Source organism: Phyllobates terribilis, unplaced genomic scaffold (assembly GCF_046119375.1).
Source record: "Phyllobates terribilis strain yellow unplaced genomic scaffold, ASM4611937v1 Scaffold_1__5_contigs__length_1240528914, whole genome shotgun sequence".
Lineage (NCBI taxonomy): Eukaryota > Metazoa > Chordata > Amphibia > Anura > Dendrobatidae > Phyllobates > Phyllobates terribilis.
Genome location: NW_027362761.1, coordinates 304,510,555 through 304,535,467, shown reverse-complemented (window position 1 = coordinate 304,535,467; position 24,913 = coordinate 304,510,555). Strand labels below are relative to the sequence as shown.

General features: G+C 44.9%; 1 long non-coding RNA gene across 2 annotated transcripts in view; it reads left to right on the top strand.

Annotated features, from left to right (window-relative positions):
* Window positions 1–20,640, top strand: part of LOC141258429 (uncharacterized) — a 47,073-nt gene extending 26,433 nt beyond the window's left edge. Inside the window, exons 1-3 of one of the 2 annotated variants that reach the window (XR_012318324.1) lie at window positions 19,129–19,411; window positions 19,863–19,971; window positions 20,091–20,640. This is a non-coding gene — a long non-coding RNA (uncharacterized lncRNA). Of the gene's footprint in view, window positions 1–19,128; window positions 19,412–19,862; window positions 19,972–20,090 lie in introns of those variants that run through there. The other variant, XR_012318323.1, reaches the window with a different exon arrangement.
* Window positions 20,641–24,913: the final 4,273 nt, after the last annotated feature.

Genomic DNA, 24,913 nt, shown 5'->3' with positions numbered 1-24,913 from the left:
GCTACGCCAGATGACCCCCACAGTCACCAGACCTGAACCCAATCGAGATGGTTTGGGGTGAGCTGGACCGCAGAGTGAAGGCAAAAGGGCCAACAAGTGCTAAGCATCTCTGGGAACTCCTTCAAGATTGTTGGAAGACCATTTCCGGTGACTACGTCTTGAAGCTCATCAAGAGAATGCCAAGAGTGTGCAAAGCAGTCATCAAAGCAAAAGGTGGCTACTTTGAAGAACCTAGAATATAAGACCTATTTTCAGTTGTTTCACACTTTTTTGTTCAGTATATAATTCCACATGTGTTAATTCATAGTTTTGAGGCCTTCAGTGTGAATGTACAATTTTCATAGTCATGAAAATACAGAACAATCTTTAAACGAGAAGGTGTGTCCAAACTTTTGGTCTGTACTGTACAATCCGCATGCGTTTTTTTCTGCCAGGGAGATGCAGAAACGCTCAGGAAAAAATCCTGAGCATTTCTGCATCATGGGCACATAGCCTTAAGGTTCATTGCCTGGGTTACCAGTCATCTCTGCAGTCAATCAGTGGTGGCCAAACAGGTGCAGGGTTGGCAAGCTCTCATCCCAGAGTGCCAATGTGGTCCTCCGATGCTGTAGCACTGGCTCATATAGTTGGAATTCAGGCCAGCAGATTAACACCGCTACTGGTCCAAACGTGCAGGAAACCGGGAGTCTGGGGAGAGGTGCGCTCCTGAAGAATGAAAATGAGAAAACCCCCTTCTAAAGAGTTCGTTATTGATGCTGGGACCTGCGTTATCTCCAGAACGGTAGTTTCCTTTTGGGGGTTCCTAATATTGCTGAGCTGTCGGAGGAGTTTTCTCTGGCAGTGCCACATTCTGCCGGACTGTATGGATAAAAGAAGCAAGACAAAAATATATCTCATACCCTACCATAATTATATATAAATGTAAAGCAAAGTTGCATAATAAATATAGGGTACTTAGTGAACTATTTTTGATCAAAAAAAGTATACAAGCCGTCCCACCAGCGGCAAGGTGACCCTAAATTGGGACGGTACCTATACTGCCTATATTAAAAACCTTACTGTATATCAAAGTTGAAGTAATGCATATAAAAGGGTAGACAAATAGGACCGGGTCCCAACTCCAGACCACCTAGGCCCGTGGTAAGCTACATATATACCAATCAGCTCAACAAAGGGCATGCCACACCCTTAAATTGCACAGAATGCAAACAAGTCAAAAAACCAGACAATGTGAACTGAGGTCTAAGATGGCAGACATACAAGAAACAGAGGCATGTTCACACTAGCAAAAAAGAAGCAAGACAAAAATATATCTCATACCCTACCATAATTATATATAAATGTAAAGCAAAGTTGCATAATAAATATAGGGTACTTAGTGAACTATTTTTGATCAAAAAAAGTATACAAGCCGTCCCACCAGCGGCAAGGTGACCCTAAATTGGGACGGTACCTATACTGCCTATATTAAAAACCTTACTGTATATCAAAGTTGAAGTAATGCATATAAAAGGGTAGACAAATAGGACCGGGTCCCAACTCCAGACCACCTAGGCCCGTGGTAAGCTACATATATACCAATCAGCTCAACAAAGGGCATGCCACACCCTTAAATTGCACAGAATGCAAACAAGTCAAAAAACCAGACAATGTGAACTGAGGTCTAAGATGGCAGACATACAAGAAACAGAGGCATGTTCACACTAGCAAAAAAGAAGCAAGACAAAAATATATCTCATACCCTACCATAATTATATATAAATGTAAAGCAAAGTTGCATAATAAATATAGGGTACTTAGTGAACTATTTTTGATCAAAAAAAGTATACAAGCCGTCCCACCAGCGGCAAGGTGACCCTAAATTGGGACGGTACCTATACTGCCTATATTAAAAACCTTACTGTATATCAAAGTTGAAGTAATGCATATAAAAGGGTAGACAAATAGGACCGGGTCCCAACTCCAGACCACCAGGGCCCGTGGTAAGCTACATATATACCAATCAGCTCAACAAAGGGCATGCCACACCCTTAAATTGCACAGAATGCAAACAAGTCAAAAAACCAGACAATGTGAACTGAGGTCTAAGATGGCAGACATACAAGAAACAGAGGCATGTTCACACTAGCAAAAAAGAAGCAAGACAAAAATATATCTCATACCCTACCATAATTATATATAAATGTAAAGCAAAGTTGCATAATAAATATAGGGTACTTAGTGAACTATTTTTGATCAAAAAAAGTATACAAGCCGTCCCACCAGCGGCAAGGTGACCCTAAATTGGGACGGTACCTATACTGCCTATATTAAAAACCTTACTGTATATCAAAGTTGAAGTAATGCATATAAAAGGGTAGACAAATAGGACCGGGTCCCAACTCCAGACCACCTAGGCCCGTGGTAAGCTACATATATACCAATCAGCTCAACAAAGGGCATGCCACACCCTTAAATTGCACAGAATGCAAACAAGTCAAAAAACCAGACAATGTGAACTGAGGTCTAAGATGGCAGACATACAAGAAACAGAGGCATGTTCACACTAGCAAAAAAGAAGCAAGACAAAAATATATCTCATACCCTACCATAATTATATATAAATGTAAAGCAAAGTTGCATAATAAATATAGGGTACTTAGTGAACTATTTTTGATCAAAAAAAGTATACAAGCCGTCCCACCAGCGGCAAGGTGACCCTAAATTGGGACGGTACCTATACTGCCTATATTAAAAACCTTACTGTATATCAAAGTTGAAGTAATGCATATAAAAGGGTAGACAAATAGGACCGGGTCCCAACTCCAGACCACCCTTTTATATGCATTACTTCAACTTTGATATACAGTAAGGTTTTTAATATAGGCAGTATAGGTACCGTCCCAATTTAGGGTCACCTTGCCGCTGGTGGGACGGCTTGTATACTTTTTTTGATCAACAATAGTTCACTAAGTACCCTATATTTATTATGCAACTTTGCTTTACATTTATATATAATTATGGTAGGGTATGAGATATATTTTTGTCTTGCTTCTTTTTTGCTAGTGTGAACATGCCTCTGTTTCTTGTATGTCTGCCATCTTAGACCTCAGTTCACATTGTCTGGTTTTTTGACTTGTTTGCATTCTGTGCAATTTAAGGGTGTGGCATGCCCTTTGTTGAGCTGATTGGTATATATGTAGCTTACCACGGGCCTAGGTGGTCTGGAGTTGGGACCCGGTCCTATTTGTCTACCCTTTTATATGCATTACTTCAACTTTGATATACAGTAAGGTTTTTAATATAGGCAGTATAGGTACCGTCCCAATTTAGGGTCACCTTGCCGCTGGTGGGACGGCTTGTATACTTTTTTTGATCAAAAATAGTTCACTAAGTACCCTATATTTATTATGCAACTTTGCTTTACATTTATATATAATTATGGTAGGGTATGAGATATATTTTTGTCTTGCTTCTTTTTTGCTAGTGTGAACATGCCTCTGTTTCTTGTATGTCTGCCATCTTAGACCTCAGTTCACATTGTCTGGTTTTTTGACTTGTTTGCATTCTGTGCAATTTAAGGGTGTGGCATGCCCTTTGTTGAGCTGATTGGTATATATGTAGCTTACCACGGGCCTAGGTGGTCTGGAGTTGGGACCCGGTCCTATTTGTCTACCCTTTTATATGCATTACTTCAACTTTGATATACAGTAAGGTTTTTAATATAGGCAGTATAGGTACCGTCCCAATTTAGGGTCACCTTGCCGCTGGTGGGACGGCTTGTATACTTTTTTTGATCAAAAATAGTTCACTAAGTACCCTATATTTATTATGCAACTTTGCTTTACATTTATATATAATTATGGTAGGGTATGAGATATATTTTTGTCTTGCTTCTTTTTTGCTAGTGTGAACATGCCTCTGTTTCTTGTATGTCTGCCATCTTAGACCTCAGTTCGGACTGTATGGATGTGTCTTAGACTAAATGCAGAGGGGTCCACAATAATGCTTGTGGGGGAGGGGTGGTGGTAAATGTTTAAAGCCAGGTTTTATTTTTGCTGTCTTGTCGCTATCATATGCTGGACATAAAGGAGTTGTGCAACAATCCCAATTCATCACATAGCCACAGGATGAGGGATTAGTTACTGATTTTCTGGCAATCCTACAGTACATATCAGTGAATTAGGAGGTGTACGAGCATGCACAATGCCGTCACACAGCACTCCGCTTTCTCCATCATCCCCATAGACTTTGAATGGAGAGACAAAGCACATGCTAAACACTCTTCCATCCATGGACCATGGTTTTCGTCATCAGTCAGGATGATAAGTTGTGATTGTAGCACAACCTCATTATATAGGCCAGCATATTATGGTGACGGATACTCTGTAACTGCCAATGATATGGCTTTGACCCGAGTTGTGCTATGATTATGCCACTAGGACACGGTAGTCACATGTGGCTCTTGGGCCATTGGTTGTGGAACATTTTTAGGAGTCTTATGATGTGCTTTGATCCACTGATCGTAAAAATGATTGTAAATGGCAGTGAGGCTGTGTGCCCACTATGCGTTTTTCAAGCGTTTTTGATGTGGATTTTTCCGCAGCGTAAATGCTTGCAAAACGCTTAGTAATCCGTGCCCCATGATCCCCAATGAAAATCTGCATGTTCTGTGCCCATGCTGCGGAATTTTTCCGCAGCGGATTTTCCTTGCGGAAAAATCCGCAGCATGTCCATTATTTGTGTGTTTCCGCATGCGGATTTGAGGTCCCAATGTATTTGAAAAATGCAAGTCAAATCCCCATGTAAAAACGCTACAAAAACGCTTGTAAAATCCGCAAGCGTTTTTACATGCAGAAATTTTCTGCATCGTGGGCACATACCCTAAGGCTGTGTGCCCACGTAGCGTTTTTCAAGCGTTTTTGATGCGGAATTTCCGCAGCGGAAACGCTTGTAAAACGCTTGGTAACACGCACCCCATGGTCCCCAATGGGATTCCGCAAGTTCTATGCACATACTGCGGATTTTTCCGCAGCGTTTATGCTGCGTTCAAAAATCCGCAGCATGTCAATTAATTTTGCGTTTCAGCAAGCAGAATTGCCTTTGTCCAATGCATAAAAAACGCAAGGCAATTCCGCATGTGGAAAACGCGTGATAAACGCGCGAAAAATGCGCGATAAACGCGTGCGGAATTCCGCATGCGTTTTTCCGGGAGAGGACTTGCAGAAATGAAGCAGAAATTTTCTGCTTCATAAATGCAACGTGGGCACATAGCTTAAGGGTTTGTTTTGTATGGAAAGACATTTCCACCCACTGAATAGTTGTGTACGTGACGCAGGATTATACTATGTCATATCACTGGTCAGTAAACAATTAGACTTCCTTATCAAGAGATCTACTGTATAAGTACATTTCTTTGTAGTCTAGGTTCTTAGATGCTGCAAAGTAGTATACTAAAACAAGGCATACAGGTTCCTTTTCCTTATAGTAATGTCTGAGTTCCCTGTTGGTAAGAGAGTTGTAAAGCAACCATCGAAAAACATCTGATCATTGGTTGAAACGTCAACATCTTAGTTTATGTATGTATACATAGATATGTTGTAAGGGAAACTGTCTGCCTTTAGTGTTTGTAAACCCAGAAGGAGCCAATTGTTGGAGTGAAAAGTCTCCACTCCATCTTCGGTACAGGCTTGGAATTGGGTTGTCTATTGAGCCTCATTAAAGAAGCATTCTCATCAAAATTTTTATCTTAATATATTGCAATCATCATATTATATACAATAGCGCTTTGTATTTACTATTGCTAATTTTGCCTTTCTACCCAGTTATTTCTTCTGTTTTCCATTAGGTCTATGACATCAAGTGATTTAAAACTGACTAGTTGAATCCTTCAAAGCTCTATGTAGAAATAGGAGGTCAGTTTTCTCTGCATAAGTCATGAATAACTGTAAAAGTCTACTGCAGGAGGAGGAGCGGAGCAGCTGGGTCAGGAGTTGGAGGGGAATTCTAAATGCAGGGACAAGAGAAGTCCTGTTCCTTTATAGACCAGGGAAAAGAGAAGAAGTTACTGGGTTGAAAGACAAAATGAGCAATTGTAACTAAGTACACAGTGCTATATAATATGATGACTGCAATATATTAAGAGGATAAAAACTTTTATGGGAGTCCTTTTTTAACTGGAAACCAAGGGCTTTTTAAAGGGGTTCTCCAGTTCCACTCACTTCTGTTTCGAGCACTCATGCCCGTCCAGCAGCTATCATGCATATATGCTTGTCCTCAGAAAATGAAGCAGGCATCTGCTGTAACAGCGTCATCACCGCTGCTCCCCTTCTGATGCGGAAGTGGCAACAGAGAAGCCATTTTGTTAAAGGGATAGTCTATGCGCACTACAACCTTGCCCCAATATCCTGGCTTAGATTCTTTGATGATAACCAAATGGGCCATACTTGTCTGCTGTCATCCCCATGGGTCCAGCACATTTCTTTGGTGTGTGCCGGCATCAGAAGTGATGGTTTCACAGTTGTCCTTTCACAGGACTGCTGTGACCTATCTTTGGGTGCAGCAATTAGATGATGTGAACATCGCTCAACTGATGTTTTTTTATTTATGACGGTCTATGGAATTCACCAGACTGGTGAACAGTCAAGTGATCTCTTACTATGCCTGTGCAGACCACGGAGCTGCATGCACTGGATTCATGGGGGATACAGCAAATGAGTGTGGCACATTTTGTTATTTTCACAGAATCCAAGCCAAGGGCCAAGGTGGTGCTCCTAATCTGAGGAAGAGCAACCCGCAGGAACAATGCTGATAACTGGTATGGCTGGGCAGTCACCTAGAGCTTGATATATTGTTTTTGGTTAAGCCCACCATCAACATTAGATTAAACTCATCCAAACCCGTTGACAGTCTGTGTATCTATTCTCCATCGATAAGTGATGTTTAATGAGTGGGAGGGGGTAAGAAGTATCCAGCATGTCTGATTTCTGGTGGCATTTTTTATTTCTGGAAAGTAATAATTGCCAGAAAACATACAGAATTTAGAAAGCCAAGTACTCCTGTGTATCAAGGAGTTGAGAGATTACTGTCTGGCTAAGGAATCGTTAGTCCGACTGCTAATCTAATGTGTGTAGGGGGTTTAAGTGTCAATGCGGTCTATGATTATTTTTGTGATGTTAAAGGAAGTCTGTCACCCTCAAAATGCATTTTAAATGGGCTATACTGTGTTGTAGGGAATTTATCCCCTCCAACAACCATAATAGCAATGTATCTGTTACTGGTACAGTACCTGAGAAAATTACTTAAAGGGAATCTGTCACATCCCCCCCTTGGACGTACAGTACAGACCAAAAGTTTGGACCCACCTTCTCATTTAAGGATTTTTCTGTATTTTCATGACTATGAAAATTGTACATTCACACTGAAGGCATCAAAACTATGAATTAACACATGTGGAATTATATACTTAACAAAAAAGTGTGAAACAACTGAAAATATGTCTTATATTCTAGGTTCTTCAAAGTAGCCACCTTTTGCTTTGATGACTGCTTTGCACACTCTTGGCATTCTCTTGATGAGCTTCAAGAGGTAGTCACTGGAAATGGTCTTCCAACAATCTTGAAGGAGTTCCCAGAGATGCTTCGCACTTGTTGGCCCTTTTGCCTTCACTCTGCTGTCCAGCTCACCCCAAACCATCTCGATTGGGTTCAGGTCTGGTGACTGGAGGCCAGGTCATCTGGCGTAGCACCCCATCACTCTCTCTCTTGGTCAAATAGCCCTTACACAGCCTGGAGGTGTGTTTGGGGTCATTGTCCTGTTGAAAAATAAATGATGGTCCAACTAAACGCAAACTGGATGGAATAGCATGCCGCTGCAAGATGCTCTGGTAGCCATGCTGGTTCAGTATGCCTTCAATTTTGAATTCATCCCCAACAGTGTCACCAGCAAAGCACCCCCACAACATCACACCTCCTCCTTCATGCTTCACGGTGGGAACCAGGCATGTAGAGTCCATCCGTTCACCTTTTCTGCGTCGCACAAAGACACGGTGGTTGGAACCAAAGATCTCAAATTTGGACTCATCAGACCAAAGCACAGATTTCCACTGGTCTAATGCCCGTTCCTTGTGTTCTTTAGCCCAAACAAGTCTCTTCTGCTTGTTGCCTGTCCTTAGCAGTGGTTTCCTAGCAGCTATTTTACCATGAAGGCCTGCTGCACAAAGTCTCCTCTTAACAGTTGTTGTAGAGATGCGTCTGCTGCTAGAACTCTGTGTAGCATTGACCTGGTCTCTAATCTAAGCTGCTGTTAACCTGTGATTTCTGAGGCTGGTGACTCCGATAAACTTATCCTCAGAAGCAGAGGTGACTCTTGGTCTTCCTTTCCTGGGGCAGTCCTCATGTGAGCCAGTTTCTTTGTAGCGCTTGATGGTTTTTGCACCTGCACTTGGGGACACTTTCAAAGTGTGCCCAATTTTTCAGACTGACTGACCTTCATTTCTTAAAGTAAGGATGGCCACTCGTTTTTCTTTACTTAGCTGCTTTTTTCTTGCCATAATACAAATTCTAACAGTCTATTCAGTAGGACTATCAGCTGTGTATCCACCAGACTTCTGCACAACACAACTGATGGTCCCAACCCCATTTATAAGGCAAGAAATCCCACTTATTAAACCTGACAGGGCACACCTGTGAAGTGAAAACAATTTCCGGTGACTACCTCTTGAAGCTCATCAAGAGAATGCCAAGAGTGTGCAAAGCAGTCATCAAAGCAAAGCAAAAGGTAGCTTCTTTGAAGAACAAAGAATATAAGACATATTTTCATTTGTTTCACACTTTTTTGTAAAGTATATAATTCCACATATGTTAATTCATAGTTTTGATGCCTTCAGTGTGACTGCAATTTTCAAAGTCATGAAAATACAAAAAAAATCTTTAAATGAGAAGGTGTGTCCAAACTTTTGGTCTGTACTGTGTGTGTGTGTGTGTGTGTGTGTGTGTGTGTGTGTGTGTGTGTGTGTGTGTGTGATATATATATATATATATATATATATATATATATATATATATATATATATATATATATATATATATATATATATATATATATATATATATATAACACACACACACACACACACACACACACACACACACTGCTCAAAAAAATAAAGGGAACACTTAAACAACACAATGTAACTCCAAGTCAATAACACTACTGTGGAATCTACCTGTCCAGTTATGAAGCATCATTGATTATGAATCAATTTCTCCTGCTGTTGTGCAAATGGAACAGACAACTGGTAGAAATGATAGGCAATTAGCAAGACACTCCCTATAAAGGAGACCATTTCTCTGTTCTCATCCTTTTTGGCTGTTGTTTTGGTCACTTTTTCATTTTGCCATTGCTCTCACCCCTAGATGTACAGTAGCATGAGGCGGTGTCTACAGTACAACCCACAGAAGTTGCTCAGGTAATGCAGTTCATCCAGGATGGCTCATCGGTGCGAGCTGTGGCAAGAAGGGTAGCTGTGTCTGTCAGCACAGTGTCCAGAGCATGGAGCAGATACCAGGAGATGTGGAGGGAGCCATAGGAGGGCAACAACCCAGCAGCAGGACCGTTACCTCCTACTTTGTGCAAGGAGGAACAGGAGGATCACTGCCAGAGACCTGCAAAATGACCTCCAGCAGGCCACAAATGTGCATGTGTCTGCACAAACGGTTAGAAACCGACTCCATGAGGGTGGTATGAGGGCCCGATGTCCACAGATGGGGGTTGTGCTCACAGCCCAACACTGTGCAGGACGCTTGGCATTTGCCACAGAACACCAGGATTGGCAAAGTCGCCACTGGCCCCCTGTGCTCTTCACAGATGAAAGCAGGTTCACACGAAGCACGTGTGAGACGTGACAGAGTCTGGAGACGCCGTGGAGATCGATCTGCTGCCTGCAACATCTTTCAGCATGACCGGTTTGGCAGTGGCTCAGTAATGGTGTGGGGTGGCATTTCTTTGGAGGGCTGCACAGCCCTCCATGTGCTCGCCAGAGGTAGCCTGACTGCCATTAGGTACCGAGATGAGATCCTCAGACCCCTTGTGAGACCATATGCTGGTGCGGTTGGCCCTGGGTTCCTCCTAATCTTGGACAATGCCAGACCTCATGTGGCTGGAGTGTGTCAGCAGTTCCTGCAAGATGAAGGCATTGAAGCTATGGAATGGCCCGCCTGTTCCCCAGACCTGAATCAGATTGAGCACATCTGGGACATCATGTCTCGCTCCATCCACCAACGTCACGTTGCACCACAGACTGTCCAGGAGTTGGCGGATGCTTTAGTCCAGGTCTGGGAGGAGATCCCACAGGAGACCATCCGCAACCTCATCAGGAGCATGACCAAGTGTTGTAGGGAGGTCATACAGGCACGTGGAGGCCACACACAATACTGAGCCTCATTTTGACTTGTTTTAAGGACATTACATCAAAGTTGGATCAGCCTGTTGTGTGTTTTTCCACTTTAATTTTGGGGGTAACTCCAAATCCAGGCCTCCATTGGTTAATCTATTTGATTTCCATTGATGATTTTTGTGTGATTTTGGTGTCAGCACGTTCAACTTTGTACAGAACAAAGTATTCAATGAGAATATTTCATTCAGATCTAGGATGTGTTATTTGAATGTTCCCTTTATTTTTTTGAGCAGTGTGTGTGTGTGTGTGTGTATGTGTGTATATATATATGTATATATATATATATATATATATATATATATATATATATATATATATATATATATATATATATATATATATATATATATATATATATATATATATATATATATATATTATATTTTAATTTTTTTTTTTGGTACATTTTCATTTGGAGGAGGTCTGGTCACATGTTCCTCCACCAGCAGCCATTGTGTGGATAAGAGCTCTGTGCAGTCTGTTAGGAAAGCTACACTAATAAAAGCAGGAGGAGAACCTGTAATACTTATATATTAGTATATTACAGGGCGTGGAGGGAATGCAGGCAGCAGAACAAACTGGCTATGGCCATTTTGCATTTGTTTGTTTCTACTAGCTGCAAGCAGATGAATGGCACATCCCTGTAACTTTTTTAAATACTGTTGTCTGGTATTCTGATGAAAGTCTGCACATTTTTGAATCCTTATGTCATGCGCACCCCACACTGTCAGGATTCTTCACTGTTGCCAGCAAGAGCTTGCAGTCACGTGCCGACTAGTTGTACTCAGCCTTAGTCAGTACAAGTGAATTGAGTGCGCTGCACACATCTAGTCAGAGGAATGTGGTCTGAAGTATCAGATCTCATACTATTGGTCATGTCATATTGCCAGCTCTTGGCGTCAACACCGGAGAATCCTGGCAGTGTGTGTGATGCGCCCAAGAGTGACTGCAGACTTTCATCTCAAGTCTGGGCAATCCCTTTAAATGGCTGAACATTTCATGCTTAGGTGCTGAAAATGCTAGTAATCTGCAGTTAGAACTGGGATATCACAAAGAGGGGTCCCTTTATGGCACTCATTAAATTTTAACAGCAATTTTCATTTATTCACAAATTTTTTATGAGGACCTGTCACCAAGTCAAATATGGACAGTTTTGCTCATATTTTATTTCTGCTGTTCCCATTAGTATTCCATTTTTTTGTTTATTTCACTCCCTCATACAGTTCCAGAGAAATATTTGCTGCTACTTTTTATGGTTTATTAAGCGGGTATTGCTCATAGGGTAATAACACAGAACAGTCTAAAGACAGGCTCCCCAGCCGAGAATTCTGTAAACCCCACCCTTGTAAAGACCATAAAAAATGAAAGGCCCACATCTCTCTAATCTTATGGCAAAACTAGAAAACAGAATACTCAGGAGCAGAAGGAGTAAAAAGCAAAAACTGTCCATTTTTCACCTTTTTTTATTTAACTGGTGACAGGTCTTCTTTAAAATGTGTTGTGGATACTGTTGCAATATGACAGTTTACATCCATTTCTGTTACATTTGCTGGAAAGTGAATGTTCTGATGGGACACAAGTCTTATATACATATCTTGTCATAGTTGATAGAAAAAGGTCATGTCCAACAAGTTTACTTTATAATCCTACTGTGTTATTCCACTGTAGTGGCATATTTTTCTAGAAAGGCCCCTTTGAACTTGTTCAGTAAATTAGCCATCATAACATGGGGTGGTCAGAGAGTTACATTGTCTCACTGCTTTTACAGTAAAAAATGCCTATGATGATGTAAACCTTGTTTCCTGTAGACATGGAGGATGTCCTCTTGTTTATGACCAGTTGGCATGCATCTGCACTCCAGCTCCAGTCATACTGGACATTAGTCAGAGTTCCCATTAGTTGGGCCGCCACTAGTGTTGAGCATTCCGATACTGAAATATCGGGTATCGGCCGATATTCGCAGTATCAGAATTCCGTTACTTTTACAATATCGTATACCGGAATCGGAAGTTCCCATAATGCAATGAGCCAGTTTCATTTTATTCAGCCAATGAGGATCCTAAGAAGTGTGGGCACATCCTGTTAGGCATGTAGGCATGTTAACTAATGGCATGGCTGTGATTGGCTGCTGAAATGATGTCATGATGCACTATAAAAGCTGCCGCCGCCATTTTGAGCTCACTCTGCTGTGATTTCAGTTAGGGATAGGACGCTGTTGTTCTGAGGGACAGATTTAGCTACCTATTTGGTCTATTCTGCTTTACCCAAGCTACTTTATAAATCGCTGTGCCTTGCAGCGCTAGTGCACAGTTGTCTGTGCTGTTCACCGCTGTCTGCAAGGTCTCTGTGTGTGAGTGCAGGTCACCCTGTAGAGTGCTTCAGCCACGTCTGGTTGTAGTGCACTCAGTGTGTGTCACTGCCTCATACATTGTCCTTTTTTGCTAATTCATAATTTTTCCTGATATCTCCTATTAGTGTGGTGGTTCCATCCGTATTCAGCTAAATTGGTTCCAAACACACTATATAGGAGTAGATAGAGAATTTTTTTTTGTCTTGCAGCGCTAGTGCACAGTGCTCTGCATCTGCACTGTTCACCGCTGTCTGCAAGGTCTGTGTGTGTGAGTGCAGCTCACGCTGTAGTGTGTGCTTCAGCCACGTCTGGTTGTAGTGCGCTCAGCGTGCGTCACTGCCTCATACATTGTCCTTTTTTGCTAATTGAACATTTTTCCTGATTTCTCCTATTAGTGTGGTGGTTCCATCCGTATTCAGCTACATTGGTTCCAAACACACTATATAGGAGTAGATAGAGGAGCCTTTCTGCAGCATTGTGCCCTGCAGCCCCAGCCAGATTAGTATTGGCCTGTTTTTTGTAGCCTCATCTATTGCATTGTAGGTTACCTTCCTACATTGTAATAGCTACAAAAAGTTTGTGATACTATCGGTATTACATCTTTGGGCACATCCAGTGTCTTTTTGTGACAAAAAAAGCCTAAATAAAGTTCACCAAACACTCCACTTTACAGTTGTGTAGGCCACCTTAGCTCATATTAAAGTCTAGTCCACACTTTATAAAATTAGTGTTTCTTATACCTGTTAGCAGCTGTTCAAGAATAAGCACACTAAGCCCTTAGTACTTTTCTGCCTATCTTTATCAGTCTACCAAGATGAAGAAGGCAGGGAGTAAGGCATGTGGTCGTGGTCGTGGAGTTTCTGCAGGGAGAGGACGTGGGGATTCTGTGCCTGCTGCGGGCACCAGTGACTCAGCATCCCCCAGTTTTACCAGGGAACAGTCCTTTATCCGCAGCTTTGTAGGAGCTAGCCGTACCCCACTGCTGCGGGAGGACCAAATTGAAGCCGTTGTCGGATGGATGGCAGCTAACGCATCGACTTCAATTAGTTCCAGATCCTATCAGGTCCTGAGCACTGAAGCGCACCCATCTGTCTCTTCACCACCTGCCAAATTGCCCAGGCAGTCAGAGCCCTGGACAGGAGCCATCTCTACTTCTGTTCTCTGAATCTCTTGGCTTGGAAAGAGGGGGCCAGCCAAGCAGAATTCGAGAATTTGAAGAAGAGGTAGTATGCAGTGATGCGCAACCGTTTTGTCTCTCTGAATCTGAAGAGGCGGGTGGGCCAGTGCCTATGGTCCGCAGCACACCTCAGTACGCATCTGATGATGAGACTCAGGTGCCACTTTCTGGTGCGTACTGTGCTGTCGAGACTACCCAGGAGAAGCAGTTGTTTGAAGAGGGTGGTGTAGATGATGAGGTCCTTGACCCATCATGACGTGAGGGACAGGAAGGTGGTGGGAGCAGCTCTGAGGAAGAGATTCCCCGAACGGCCCAAAAAGGAGGGAGGGGGAGGGGGCAGACTTGGTTGCCTGTAGCCTCCACTTCGGCACCCATTAGGAGCATGGCTCTTCCAAAATCCAAAGCGGGCGCTCCCAAGACTTGCAGTGCCTGGTCCTTTTTTGACACAGTTGCAGATGACATTTGCTTTGTCAAATGCAAGCTGTGTAATCAGAAGGTGAAAAGAGGGAAAAGTGTCAGCAACCTCAATACCACAAATATGTGGAAACATGTGCGGACCAAGCACGTGGTGGAGTTACAAAAACACACTGAAGACCTAGGCCAACCTACAGCGCCACCTACCACCTCTTCAGCTCTTGTTGTAGCCTCTTCCTCCAGCTCACACACAGCTGGTTCGGCTTCCTCACAGGATCGCCATGGAAGAATCTCTGGCACTGTTGTACAGAGACACAGTGTAGTTCCACCCACAGCACCACTTTCCCTGTCATCCTGACACTCCCAGGCCAGTCTACAGCCATCGTTAGCACAGGCATGGGAGAAAAGGTGCCCATACTCGGCAAACCACCCCCGAGCACAGGCTCTGAATGCTGGCATTGCTAAACTACTGGCCCTTGAAATGCTATCATTCAGGCTGGTGGAGACTGACACCTTCCGTAACTTTATGGCATTGGCAGTCCCACAATACAACGTGCCCAGCCGCTTTTATTTCAGCAGGCAAGCTGTCCCTGCCCTGCAACAGCATGTGGAGGGAAAAATTAAACATGCGCTACAAAACGCCGTCAGTAGCAAGGTCCACCTGACCACCGATGAGTGGACCAGTAAGCATGGACAGGGACGATACCTTTCCCTCACTGCCCATTGGGTAAATGTTGTGGAGCCGGGTACAGATCTTGAGAGTGGCGCTGTACATGTTCTGCCAACTCCAGGGATTGCAGGAATCCAGTCTGTACACATTGACTCCTCCTCATACTCCAGTTCCTCTGAATCAGCGCTGCAGGAGCCGTCACGGTCTACCTCCACATCGACCCGTGAACGGTTACCTGTTATGATGACCGATATGAGCACAGCCGTGGCCAAAAGTCAACAGGTCGTATTAAAACTAATTTCTTTGGGGAATCGAAGCCACACAGCGCAGGAGCTCTGGAATGCCATCAAGCAGCAGAGCGACGTGTGGTTTGTGCCAGCGAATCTCCAGCCAGGCATGGTAGTGTGTGACAATGGCCAAAATCTGGTGGCTGCTCTGGGCCTAGGCAACCTCACTCACATCCCATGTCTGGCACATGTGCTCAACTTGGTCGTGCAGAGTTTTTTAAGGGACTATCCGGATCTTGATGCACTGCTTCACAAGGTCCGCATAGAGTGCGCTCACTTGCGGCGTTCCAGCAACGCAAGATCGCGCATTGCAGCTCTGCAGCGCCGATTAGGTCTTCTGGAACATCTCATCATATGTGACCTACCCACCAGGTGGAATTCAACGTTACATATGTTGGAGAGGTTGTGTGAGCAGCAGGCAGCTGTAATGGAGTACCAGCTGCAGCAGGCGCAAACAAGTCGCAGTGCGCCGTTCACACTTCACCACCACTGAGTGGGCCTCTTTGAAGGACATTTGCCACGTTTTGCGTGCCTTCGATTATTCCACGCGGATGGCGAGTGCAGGTGATGCACTAGTCAGCATGACTATCCCCCTTATCTGCCTGCTTGAAAAAACACTGCAAGCACTAAGGGAGGAGGTTTTGGAAGAGGTGGAGGATGAGGAGTCACAAATGCCATCTGCTTCTCTACAGTCTGCGCATCTTGGTTCCTCACAAAGGCCTAGGCAGGGGACACTTTGTGAGGAGGATGAGGAGGAGTCAATGGAGGGGGAAGACATCTGTCCAGAGGAAGGAGGTACACAATGCTCTAGTAGTCAGTATCTAGAGCGAGGGTGGGGTGATGCAGAGCAGACAGAGATCACGCCTCAAGCAGGGGACAGCGTTTCTTGGCCAGTTGGCAGTCTGCAGCACATGGTTGATTTCATGCAGCAGTGCCTGAGAAACGACCGCCGCATCGCCCACATTCTCAACACGGCTGATTATTGGGTGTCCACCCTCCTAGATCCTCGCTACCGGGACAACTTACAAAGCCTCATAACACCGTTGAGCCGGGAGCGTAAAATGCAGGAGTACCAAGACGCACTGGTGCATTCCATCATGTTCTCCATTCCAACCGAGAGCAGTGCTGCTAGTGCTTTACAAAGCAGCTCAGTGCGTCGAGGCAGTGGAGGAAGCTCTGCACAAAGAGGGAGCAGAAGCAGCGCCTCAGCACAAGGCAAGACCAGTATGGCCCAAATGTGGCAAAGTTTTTTGTCCCCGTCGCCACAAATATCTACACCATCACAGACGGCTCCAGTCAGCAGGAGGCAACGTTTCTGTCAGATGGTGACAGACTACATGTCTTGCCCTCTCAGGGTACTCCCAGACGGCTCTTCTCCCTTCAAGTTTTTGGTCTGTAAGCTGGATACATGGCCAGAGCTTAGCCAGTATGCATTGGAGGTGCTAGCTTGCCCTGCTGCTAGTGTATTATCGGAACGCGTCTTTAGTGCCGCAGGTGGTGTACTAACAGACCGTCGCATGCGACTATCCTCTGATAACGTTGACCGGCTTACTTTTCTCAAAATGAACAAGGCCTGGATCTCGCATGAATTTGCCAGTCCTCTTCCAGAATAAATAATTGGTTGGCAACAGTATCCAGGTCTCCTGTTGTGTTCATGTTTCTACCACCTGAACTGTAATCCCCGAGCTCCAACACTGCCAGTTGCTGCTCAGAAGTGCCGTCTGCACAGTCGATGCTTGCTCCAGTGTTATTGGGGTTCAGTAACGTCAGCTGATCCCCAGCAGTGTGTCCGGCAAATTCTCCTGCTTTGTCCACATCCACTGTACTACTGATTTAAAACTTGCTCCAATTACACCTCTGGTTCCTCTGTTTTTAGTATTTACCCTGGGCTCCAATACCGCTAGTTGCTGCTCAGAAGTGCCGTCTGCACAGTCAACGCTTGCTCCAGTGTTATTGGGGTTCACTAACGTCAGCTGTTCCCCTGCTGTGTGTCCGGCAAATTCTCCTGCTTTGTCCACATCCACTGTACTAATGATTTAAAACTTGCTCCAATTACACCTCTGGTTCCTCTGTTTTTAGTATTTACCCTGGGCTCCAATACCGCTAGTTGCTGCTCAGAAGTGCCGTCTGCACAGTCAACGCTTGCTCCAGTGTTATTGGGGTTCAGTAACGTCAGCTGTTCCCCTGCTGTGTGTCCGGCAAATTCTCCTGCTCTGTCCACATTCACACTACGACTGATTTTAAAGTTGCTCCAATTACGCCTCTGGCGCCACTCTGTTTTTAGTATTTACCCTGGGTTCCAGCACCGCCAGCTGTTTCCCAACAGTGTCTTTGGCACGGGTACTCCCTCCTGCCCAGCCTGGTTCCAGCACGTCAGCTGTGTCAACGTCACTTTGCCTCCAATGCGTTGTCCTGTCGTGTTGCGGTCGGGTTAGCCGACTCTATGGTGCCTGCAGTTTAGGTGACTCCTATGTGGGCTGCGGGATCTGGCAATGAAGGCTGGTTCCATAGTGCCAATAGGACAAGCACCCCCTGTAGGACTGTGGGTTTCGGTAACTCAGGCCGGCTCGCGGCCTTGCAACTTTTTTTTTCATGGGTACCTTCTGCTACCCATCCGGGTTCCAGTACCGTCAGCTGGTTCTCGGCAGTGCCTTTGGCTTAGGTGCCTCCTTCGCGGTATCCAAGTTCCACCAACGTCTGCTGGTCCTTGGTAGTGCTTTCTGGCACAGGTACCTCCTGCTTAGTAACCGAGTTCCAGTACCGTCAGCTGGTCCTCGGTAGTTCCATTGGCTCTTGTACTTTCTGTTACCCATCCGGGTTCCAGTACAGTCAGCTGGTCCTCGGTAGTTCCATTTGCTCTTGTACCTTCTACTACCCATCCGAGTTCCAGTACCGTCAGCTGGTTCCCGGCAGTGTCTTTGGCACGGGTACTCCCTCCTGCCCAGCCTGGTTCCAGCACGCCAGCTGTTTCCGGGTAGTGTCAACGTCCCTTTGCCTCCAATGCGTTGTCCTGTCGTGTTGCGGTCGGGTTAGCCGACTCTATGGTGCCTGCAGTTTAGGTGACTCCTATGTGGGCTGCGGGATCTGGCAATGAAGGCTGGTTCCATAGTGCCAATAGGACAAGCACCCCCTGTAGGACTGTGGGTTTCGGTAACTCAGGCCGGCTCGCGGCCTTGCAACTTTTTTTTTCATGGGTACCTTCTGCTACCCATCCGGGTTCCAGTACCGTCAGCTGGTTCTCGGTAGTTCCATTGGCTCTTGTACCTTCTGCTACCCATCCGGGTTCCAGTACCGTCAGCTGGTACTCGGCAGTGCCTTTGGCTTAGGTGCCTCCGCGGTATCCAAGTTCCACCAACGTCTGATGGTCCTTGGTAGTGCTTTCTGGCACAGGTACCTCCTGCTTAGTAACAGAGTTCCAGTACCGTCAGCTGGTCCTCGGTAGTTCCATTGGCTCTTGTACCTTCTGCTACCCATCCGGGTTCCAGTACCATCAGCTGGTTCTCGGCAGTTCCTCAGCCTTCTTGTACCTTCTGCTACATTTCCAAGTTCAAGCTTTTTGAAACGGTTCTTGGTAATCACTCTGGATCTCCCTGACGAGGACCCTGAAGAAGACGAGGACCCTGAAGACCACCCTGAAGAAGTTGACCAAGAGGACAAAGAACAAGAAGACAACCACCAAGATGCAGAAGAACAAGACAGAACAAAAAGCAGAAGAACATTAAGCATAAGACTAAAAATCAGAGCAAAAGATATTATCTAAATTATAAGCAGAAGATGACTAAGCAGTGTATGGGGGTGAGTCCGTTCCTCCTCGTGGTGCCCCTGGAAAAGACCTGCTGCTGCAGGCCAAACTGAACGCGGACAAATCCTGTTGTAAATCTTTTGTGACGGGCAGAACGAAAGGTGTAATGTTCAAACTTTTATAGATAACAACTACAGGAATGCCTGTCACAAATAAGAGTATGATGAAGAAGAAGAATAGGAAGAAGGTGAAGAAGAAGATGTAGAAGGTGAAGAAGAAGTTGATGAAGAAGATGCTGATGATGAAGGAGAAAGTGTGGGAGAAGTAAAAAAGAAGGTGAAGAGCATGGAAGTAGTGAAACATAAATATCTGACGAAATATAAAAAAGCTTAACATAGTCAATATTTCCGTAACTCCGAACGTCTTAAAAAAAATATTAATTCCTGCTATTCCATTTGATTGGGCTAAAACTCTATGCCCACCTCCCCCAATACATTCTACATTATTCTTAGTTGTTTTCCTTCATGTAGAATTAACCTACAAGGAAAGAAAGGGTTTATTTTTATTCCGATATTTCTGTCCCATTGACTTGCATTGGTTTCCGGTATCGGAATCGGCGATATCCGATACTTTTTGGGTATCGGTCCGATCCAATCCGATCCGATATTTCCCGATATCTGAAGGTATCGCTCACCACTAGCCGCCACTGATCAACAAGTGATTACTTCTTCTATTAGGAGTAACCCGATAAGTGTATAGAGTTGATGGTGTTGACATTGTGTTACAGATCCTGGAGCCTGGTCGAAGAGAACAACTAGGTATGAAAATGGCAAAAGAAGCTGCTGCCAAAAATAGGGCAAAGAAGCTTTAAGAAGGGTGACTGAGAACCTGGCCAGGTAAGTACAGCCTGCTATTAGAATTTGTTTAAGGTGACTGATTTTTGTGCTTACAAATTAAGTTCAGATTTTGATTGTCCTTTTTCTGTCATTAATTTCTAATGTTTGTTTGTCCACAGCTTGACACTTAAGGGCCTCAGTCCATCCATGTCCCCCGCTCTTCAGCGTTTGGTGAATAGAACGTCAAGCAAATACACCGATAAAGCTCTAAGGGCCAGCTATACCCCATCTCCTGCTCACAGCAGCTCCCTTGTCTGTAAGACCCCAGGAGGCTCGCGCTTAATACCTACTGTTACCCCCACTCCGGGGGCTGCTTCACAAACTCCGACTGTACCTGATCCCACCTCCATTACCGATAACTTACTACACTTACCCAAACAAAGAAAAGCATCAGACTTTTTTTGAGTGTTGGGAGGGAAATTTGCACACAGTTGGGTGCCGTCTTACCTGTCTGGGCCAAACAGTGGATCTGGAACATTGTGCCAACAGACTATAAAAATTACTCTCTTTATAGAGAGAGATGATGGAATTGCTAATTTAATAGCAACTGGTTGTGTAAATGAACTATTTTTGAATTACTTAATTGCTCAAAGACTTAATGTTTGTGCAGTATACATTCTTGCATTATGGAAATTTTATATTCTGTGAACATAAATGTTTTCCCCTCACCACTTATTCATTCTTATTGACCAGAAAGATATGTTAAAGCTGTCACATGTGTGATGTGCTTCTGCATAGAAAAGTGTAGTAGGCTGTGCTTTTATGTACAGTAAAACTAAAAGTATACTGACATACACCATCTGAGTATATGCCAAACGGGCACTTAATTAGCCTTTCACATGAATAGAACCACATACAAGAAAAGTATTTATCTGCTGGGGGCTTTGGTGATGTATGGACCAAAGGTAGGGCTTAAAGAAGTTGTCTGGCTTACTTCTTTTTTTTCTTGCTATGTGTGCCCATGATGAGTTTTTGATGCTGCATATTTTTGCTGTGTCAAAAAACTCAGCGTCTTATAGTTCCAGCAAGGTGGATGAGATTTATAGAAATCTCATGTCCTTTGTGCTTTTTTTTCTTGCACCGCAGGTCCGTTTACGCTGAGTATGTTTCAAATCCGTAACATGGCAATTTCTCTTGTTGGTACGCTGAGTTTTATGTGCAGATTTTGCCCATAAACTTGATTTATATGCGGAAAATACACAGGAAAAAAGATGGACGTGCCTTTTTAGGGTGTTTCCGCTAAGGAAACGCATCAAAGATGCATGTGATCCGCAGATGACTATATCAATAACGTTTTGTCAAAGCCAAATACCAGGAAGTATCAAAAACGAAGCAGCCAAAAGAGATATAAGGTCTATAATAAGCGCAGCATCAAAAACACGTTAAAAATGCATGTAGAAAAAAACGGACTCAAAAAACACAAGTCTCCTAATTTAGATAATTGTAGCATAAATTTGGCAACATCAAAAGCTCATAGTGGGAACGTGGCCTTAGGCATAAGCCGACAAAGAGGTGTACTCGCGTCCTGTCACACCCATGGACCCAACGTGGGCTCAGGAACCGAACACTGCGACTTCCAGATGTAACAAGACCACTGAAGTGTGTGTTTGGCTGTAGCAGTCAGGTCACTGGAACAGTATGTGATCAGATGTTTCTCTGATGACACACTATTTCAACACTTGTATCTAGTGCAGGCAGCTGCGGTCATTGGGGTAACAGCAGGCGAGTATGCCTCCATTTGATATTTTATAATAGCCCATTCCTAAGAAAAATATAATGCTGGACGCCCCTTTTAAAAGTAATGAGTAGGGGCAGAAAGCCTGATTTGAACACTGGGTCATTTATTGGGTTTCTTTCTGTAGTTTTACCTCCTGCTGCTTTCCTAGTCCTGTTGGTGATGTGCTCCTGTTATACAGTGCTGCTCACCATTATTGGCACCCCTTCATTTTTTTTCATAGACTATACAATATCTTCAGAAATAAATGGAAATGTACCAAAATTATATCTTCAGGATTTTTTAATTAGTGGTCCAAAGTAATACAACAATAAAACACTGTTTTTCAGCTTCCATGTTGCAATTTCAAAGAAGATACAGAATAAACAGCATGTGCAGCAATAAAGGCACCCCTAATAATACTTGGTTGAACCCTGTTTGGCATTTCTGAGAGCCCCTTAACGTTTCTCATAGCCATAAATAAGCTTCTTGCACTTCTCAGCTGGAATTTTCAAGCTCTTGAATGTTTGCAGGATTTTTTTTTCTCAATGGCAGATTTCAGCTCATCCAAAAGATTTTCAATGGGATTGAGGTCAGGACTCATTGCTGGCCATTTTAAAACAGTCCATTTTTTTCTCTTTCAACCACTCCTGTGTACTTTTGGATGTGTGGTTTGGGTCATTGTCTTGCTGGTGGACCCATGATCTTCGACTCTAAACAAAGTTTTCTTACTCTGGATAGAACATTTTGCTCTAATCTCTTGATAATTCTCTGATTTCATGGTTCCTGTGATTCTGTCAAAGCCTCCAGTACCAGATGCAGCAAAGCAACCGCACAGCATTATGGATCCTCCACCATGCTTAATTGTTTGTAAGGTGTTCTTTTCCTTATAAGCTTCATTACTCCGTCTATAAACAAACTGTTGCTTTGCATTGCCAAAAAAGCTATATTTCTCCTTCCCCCATGACGGCACCATGGAGAGAGGGGATCTGCCCTTCAAGGACAGGAAACCTACAGATAAAATGGGCGGTACCTCTCTCCCGCATCAGTTGGTTTCCTGTCCTTGACGGGAACCTACAGGAGAAGAAGGAAGAAAAGAAAAAGGAAAAAGAAAAGAAGAACAATAAGGACTTAACAGGCCCGGCCAGACGGGTTCAGGCAGTGGGGGTTCCCTGCCTCGGCTGGTGCGGTGTCCTGTAGCGCCACCGCTGGGGTCAGTGGGCCTCTAGGGTGGCAGGGAGATGCAGTGCAGGAGAAGATTTGAGCCGCCGCGTTCTCCAGTGGTGTCGGGGCCAAGGTCGGTGAGTATGCCTGGGCTTCCGGGGCCCAGGTCGGGTGCATGCCTGGGCTTCCAGGGACCATTGCGGAGCGCGCGCGCCGAATGCCTCCCTGATGTCTGAGGAGTCGGCGTGTCAAGGCACTCTGGACGCCTCCCCTCTGACGCGAGCCACAATGCACCACTGGGTGTCGGCGGTCTGGGTGCGCGCCCACACCGGAAGTGATGCACGCCGTGATGCTCTCTGGGAGCGGCGCGCTTGAATGCGCGCGCTGGAACCGAAGGACGGTTTGCCCAGCAGAAAGAAGCTTTGGGGGGGGTGGGCATTATGGACTCCCCTGGAAGGGGGGGGGGCCTTCCCCATGCTGGAGGTGCACAGCCGGCCAGGTGGGGGAGCGGAGCCCTACAGGGGTTAAATTGCCGGGAATGCACCAGGGAAGTGCTTCCTGGCACACTCTGGCACCCTTCAGCTATGAGTGAGCAGGAGCTACAGGAGGTGCAGTCCCTGCACCCCCACTCACTATCACATAAGCAACATTGGAAGCGCACGAAAGTACCCCCCAGTGACCCTTCACACCAACACAGCGGTGGAAGTGGGTGGTCTGGCAGGTCTTCGCAATGCGGCAAGGACTCCAGCATGGCGTCAACCTCAAGGAAAGACCCAGCTACTGGAACGGGTTCCTCTTCAAATCCGGTATTCCCTCTTACAGCGGGTCGGTAAGTGATCTTCGTGAAAGCTCACGTGTAACTCGGGACACCCCCTCTCCTTTCTTCTCTCTTCAGGGAAGGAAGAGTACGGGAAAGTCCAAACTCAGGACCTGTGCACTTTGCGCAGAGGATCTGCCCACCACATGGCAAAAAAGACTATGCAACTCGTGCATTGAACAAATAATTTGTGAGGAGACCCCTAAGTTCGCCTCAGAGCTCAGATCCCTGATTAAATCCCAGGTCGAGGATACCTTCAAGTCCCTGCAGAAGGGGGGAAAGAAACGAGAAAAAAACAGGAATCTATCCCCTGTATCAGGATCTAGCAGTTCGGACGGGGAGGTGGTAGACTCAGATTCATCCGGCTTATCTTCGTCCTCGTCATCTTCTGAGGGTGGGAGTCGTAGCTGTTTCCCTATAGAGGGTACGGATAATTTGATTAAGGCAGTCAGGTCCACTATGGGGTTGGTAGATCCTCGCCCTAAGAAATCAGTCCAGGATATGATGTTTAGTGGCCTGGAACAGAAGAAAAGAAGATCTTTTCCTCTCAATCATAAAGTCCACTCCCTGATTAAGAGAGAATGGAAAAAAACGGAAAGGAAGGGTTTGTTGTCCCCTAAGAGAAAATACCCCTTTGAGGACTCAGTGTGCTCCTTCTGGGGGAAGGCGCCAAAGTTGGACGTTGCAATAGCTTAAGCCTCAAAAAAATTTTCCCTGTCATTTGAAGAAATGGGGGTGCTAAAAGACCCAATGGACAAAAAAGCGGACTCCTTCCTGAAAGGAGCTTGGGAGGCAGCAGGAGGAGGGTTAAAACCCGCAGTGGCAGCCACATGTATGGCCAGATCTTTAATGGTCTGGCTAGATCAGCTAGAGGTGCAACTTAGAAACAAAACGTCAAGGGATAACATACTAGGCTCCATCCCAGTAATGAAGGGCGCAGCAGCTTTTTTGGCTGACGCATCAGCCGATTCCGTCAGACTGGTAGCCAGGGCTGCGAACTTCTCTAACGCAGCCAGACGGGCCCTCTGGCTTAAATGCTGGCCAGGTGACCTCCAAACCAAATCTAGACTGTGTTCCATTCCTTGCGAGGTGGAATTCCTATTCAGATCTACTTTGGATGATATCCTTGACAAAGCTGGGGATAACAAACGCTTCCCGGTCCTCTCCGATACTTCGTACAGGAAGTCCTTTCGGAGCAGGAAATTTATGCGCAGGAAACCCCCCAAAGATCAGGATAGGTGGGAGGA